At 45.2% G+C, this 5,581-nt stretch overlaps 1 pseudogene; it reads right to left on the reverse strand.

Annotated features, from left to right (window-relative positions):
• Positions 1-224: 224 nt before the first annotated feature.
• Positions 225-3,754, reverse strand: LOC139714272 (uncharacterized; annotated as a pseudogene).
• Between the last annotated feature and the right edge of the window lie 1,827 nt (positions 3,755-5,581).

A 5,581-nucleotide genomic window follows, 5' to 3' on the forward strand; every position in this document is an offset into this window, starting at 1 on the left:
AAATCTATATTGTAATCGCGATTCGCTGATCCTGTAAGAGAAATAAGAGAGAGAGAGAAAGGCTTTTGTAGCATTTGCACTTACATGAGCATTATTTTGTTCATGACAATTCAACAAAATTAATCTGTGTTTCATCATTTATGTTCCTCTCTTTCTTTGAGCTTTACCTCGTCAACATGTAATGGAAAAGCAAGGACCATTACCAACAACAACAATATAAACAGTTATAGTAGTCTACTCATGAGGTCAGCAGCCCTATTTTCAGACCCCTTTATGGACACCAGGCGAAACCTATACTCCTGTAGGCACATACTCCACCTCATGATTCGCTTGTTTGTCGACTTCTTTGTTTGGAGGTACGTGAGGGGTTTGTGGTCAGTGTGGATCTCAAACACTCTCCCACACAGATAGTAATCAAACTTTCTGACCGCCCAGACAATAGCAAGACATTCTTTTTCTACCGTGGAGTATCTCTGCTCCCTAGGAAGGAGTTTCTTGCTAGCATAGGCCAACGGGAATTCATCCCCATCATGCTCCTGCATGAGTACCGCCCCCAGACCACTGTCAGAAGCATCAACCTTTAACATAAAGGTTTTCTCGAAATCGGGCAACCGCAACACTGGAGGATTTGCAAGACACTCTTTCAGCTTGACAAATGCACTTTCCTCCTCAGGCCCCCACACAACATCTCCAGGCCTACCTTTGCGAGTCAGGTTAGTAAGGGGTAGGGCTATATCTGCATAATTGGGTATGTAGTCTCTGTAGTAGCCACAGAGTCCTAGGAAAGACCTAACCTGCCTCTTCGTCTTGGGCCTTGGAGCTTTGCGCACTTTGTCTGTGAGCCTATCGCTAGTGTGAATCACGCCTTCTCCTAATGTGTGTCCTAGGAATTCTATGGTACTCGAACCTACGGTGCATTTGGATGGCCTAGCTGCCAGATTGGCATCGCGCAGTCTATGCAAGACTTCATCTAGAACCTCCACATGCTCTTGCCAAGTGTCCGTGTGAATCAGAATATCATCGATGTAATTCACAACATTCGACATTCCATCTAGTACCTTCCTCATCATTCTAGTGAATTGAGCACTGGCTGTCACAAGCCCAAACGGCATGTACTTGAATTGGTATTGTCCCTTAGGCGTTATGAAAGCTGTCTTTGCTTTATCTTCATTCCTCATTGGGATCTGCCAATACCCTTTTGTCAAGTCTAGTTTTGTGAAGTACCTACTGTCGGCTAACGACGCAAATAGCTCCTGAGGATTGGGCATGGGCTCTGGATCAAAGACTGTGACCTTATTCAATCGCCTGAAATCTACACAAAACCGATTAGAGCCGTCCGGCTTCTTGACTATCACAATGGGATGACCGTATGGAGAGTTAGAAGGCTCGATTACTCCTAACTTCAACATGGAATCAACTTCCTTGCTAATCTCCTCTTCCATAGCCTGAGGTACCCTATGAGGCGGAGATCGCACTGGTTGATCAGTCGTCAACGAGATTTCACATTCAGATATGGTTGTCTTCTTCGGGATATCGGTGAATACATCCTGATATTCACAGAGAATCTTTTGCACCTGAGTCCTCTCACTATCCTTTAAGACTGGACCTACTGTTACCATGTCAACGAACTCCATCTGTACTACGCTAGGCATACTGGGCATCTCCCTATTCCAATCAGGGCTAGCCTCTGCCACATCTTCCTCGTCAGCCATGACCTCAACAACTTCCTCATTGCCTTCGACTCTCTCAACCTCAAAGCAACTGGCCACTGGTACCTCTTCACGTCGACTATAGTACCTCTTCAACAAATTGATGTGATATGTTTTGGCAACACCATCAACATCGACCACATAGTCATAGTCAAACTCGTACTTGAAATTATCAACATGTCCTCTTTTCTGCCATAGAGGGCGCAACGACTCATCATCTTTCTGTTCCTTTAGAAATTCACTCGACCGCACATTATCAACAGGATCTGCAACAGTCAAACCTTTACTAGGCCTCGAATCCTTCACCTTTTGTGCAAGAGTTTGAACAGCCATCCCAGTATCATCCAGTTCACCCGGGAATGCGACCTCGACGTCCTGTTCTACACCATCATTTGAACTTTCTAGACCCACATCCGGGGTTATGACCTCTACATCCGGGTCAGACACAACACTCTTTGGGACCCAATGTAGATTGGGGTCACTCGGTTCACGAGCCCCTTGTACATTCCCGATAACTACCTCACTCAAACAATCAGGCATGCACACGGCTTCAACTTCCCCTTCAAAATATGGCGAGTCAACAGCTACCTTAGCCACGGGAAAACGCCTAACCGTACCGTCAATTAGCCTCACTGCCTGATGTTGACCTGTTAATTGGTCATTTCTAACCAATTTCTCTTTCACCACGCACGTACTACAACCTGTATCACGCAAAACAGACACGGGTGTATTATCTGGCATCAGTCTTCCAGACACAACCGGCATACGATTCACCATCGCGGCGACATCATTGTATGCCATTCCAACTCTGTCAACCACTTTCATTTTCACATCCTCAAAGTCATCGGCCACTCTCTCAATGGGGAAACAACCTGCCGTCGAACCAACAACTCCCGGCTTAGAATCACCCCGAGACACCTCATTCGCCACATTCATGTCTACTTTTGGGGCCGTACCTTCCCCAGCACTCATCAAACCTTGAGCTGATGCAGGCCTAGACAACATGGGACAATCTCTTCTCATGTGATTTGGGTTTCCACACATATAGCAACCTCTGCCCTGAAAAGTCCTATTTCCCATAGTCTTTCCCGCCTTTGACTGAGCATCAGCCGGTTTCTGATACGTACTAGTCCTTTTGACCTGATTTTGTTGGGGCGGTTTGCTTTCCGGCTTTGAATCTGATCGGTTTCTTTCCGATTTCTGTACACCCGAAAATGCATGAGGACCGTGAGCTTCTACATAGATTTCTGCACAATCAACTACCTCGTTGAAATCTTTACATTTTCGTTCCTTGACAAACCTAACTACTTCTCTGGGACAATCTATCAGAAATTGCTCTTGCAAAATCAAATCTTCTAGATCCTTCCTAGTATCCCCAATCTCAGCCTCTTCCATCCAATGATCAAAATACCCCTTCATTCGAGTAGCAAATTGTTTTGGGCGCTCAAACTTCATTGGTTTAGCTGATCTGAAACTCCGCCTATACCCCTCTTCAGTGAGATGATAATATGACATCAACTCATGCTTCACTGTAGCATACCTGGCGGTCATCAGCACTCATCCGATTCACAACATCTAACGCTTTCCCTGTTAGATTGGAAATCAAATACAACACCCACATGTCTACCGGGATATTCTGACTTTTCATCAACATTTCGAACTTTGTGACATAAGCATCAAACTTATCATGTGCGTCATCAAATCGACCTACTTTCAGCTTTAAGCCAGCTAACTGGGGCCTACCAACATTCGCTGTTTCTTCCCTTACACGCAACTGTGCTAATTTTATTTCGTGTTCGCGCGCCTTTTCTAGAGCATCGCGTTCACGCTCAGCTTCACGTGCTTCACGATCAGCTTCACGGGCAGCTTCACGGGCAGCTTTAAGCTCTGCTTCAATTGCCTGGCATCGCTCTGAAACAAAGCTACTCAATTCACCACCACTAAGGCCCATTTCTCTGCCTAATGAAGAGAACTCTCTGATTTGCTCAACACTAGCCATACTGGCTACGTGAATTCCAGACTAAGCACACTAAGCAAACGTGTAATCGTACAAACCCAACAGCTGACTAACCCCCTGGCTATCAAATTCTTACAAAAGTACTACCTTGTAGCCGGCGTACTTAACGACAATTAGTATCTCCGAACGAGCATACAATTGCAAATGACAAACAGCTGAAATTCACTCAACAAGTATTCCACATACCAAACCGCTAGTACCTTGTCAAAAGCGTATTGGAATGCAGGCAATGTGAAATGACACGAGTTCACTCAACAAACATTCCACATACCAAGCATGCCTTGTCAATAAGCATACTAGAGCTGTATCTCCCACTGAGCATACAATTGATTTGGGACTGTACAAACCCAATGCAATCTACCAAACATGCCTTTTACAGGCAACACCAAAGCAAGGACGTAACCTTGCAATAAAATGACACTCCGCATAGATTCACTCATGCATGCAAACCCCGAATCTATCACACTGCCTCTAACCGGCAATACCAAGGGCGTAACCTTGAAAAAGGAGTAACACTCCACATAGACTCATGCACACAAACCCGAATCAATCAAACATGCATATAACATGCAACACCAAGGGCGTAACCTTGAAAACGGAGCAACACTCCACACAGATTCAATACCCGAATCCACATCACACATGTGCCTCTAGCAGGGCTGCCAACCTTGAGTGAGAGTTTGGCGTGAGACACTGCACGAGCGAGGGAGCGGACAACAGCGTAGCCAGGATTTCATGTTATGGGGGGCGGTTAGTCTGCGAGGGAGCGAAGCGACCGAGCCCGAGTGAGCGGAGCGAGCGAGGGGGGGGGGGGGGGGGGGGGGGGAGGGTGTGGGAGGGGGGTGTCCCCCCTCCTACGGTAAGAACTTTTTGCATTTGGATGTTGTAAATGGTGCAATTTGATGCATGTTTTTGCGCGTTTTATCGATGTGAAACAGTCCCACTTGTTTATGGTAGCAGTTTATTTTGATGTAGATTATTATTGAACAATTTGCCTATAAAAGGGTATAATTTAGATACACCTCTTGTATTGATTCTTTTCACTGAATATCATGAACGCGACTGAACCCGAGCGAGCGGAGCGAGCGAGGAGGTAGGGGAGGGTGTGGGAGGGGGGTGTCCCCCCTCCCACAGTAAGAACTTTTTGCATTTTGATGTTGTAAATGGTGCGATTTGATGCATGTTTTTGCGCGTTTTATCGACGTGAAACAGTCCCACTTGTTTATGGTAGCAGTTATTTTGATGTAGATTATTATTGAACAATTGCCTATAAAATGGTATGATTTAGATACACTTCTTGTATTAATTCTTTTCACTGAATATAATGAACGCGATTGAACCCGAGCGAGCGGAGCGAGCGAGGGGGTAGGGGAGGGTGTGGGAGGGGGGTGTCCCCCTCCCACAGTAAGAACTTTTTGCATTTTGATGTTGCAAATGGTGCAATTTGATGCATGTTTTTGCGCGTTTTATCGACGTGAAACAGTCCCACTTGTTTAAGGTAGCAGTATATTTTAGTGTAGATTATTATTGAACAATTTGCCTATAAAATGGTATTATTCAAATACACTTCTTGTATTAATTCTTTTCACTGAATATTATGAACGCGACTGAGCCCGAGCGAGCGGAGCGAGCGAGGGGGAGGGGAGGGTGTGGGAGGGGGGTGTCCCCCCTCCCACGGTAAGAACTTTTTGCATTTTGATTTTGCAAATGGTGCAATTTGATGCATGTTTTTGCGTGTTTCATCGACGTGAAACAGTCCCACTTGTTTAAGGTAGCAGTATATTTTAGTGTAGATTATTATTGAACAATTTGCCTATAAAATGGTATAATTTAGATACACTTCTTGTATTAATTC

This window comes from Diadema antillarum, unplaced genomic scaffold (assembly GCF_040938485.1).
Source record: "Diadema antillarum isolate AM-2024a unplaced genomic scaffold, OU_Dant_1.0 seq00002214_RagTag, whole genome shotgun sequence".
Taxonomy (NCBI): domain Eukaryota; kingdom Metazoa; phylum Echinodermata; class Echinoidea; order Diadematoida; family Diadematidae; genus Diadema; species Diadema antillarum.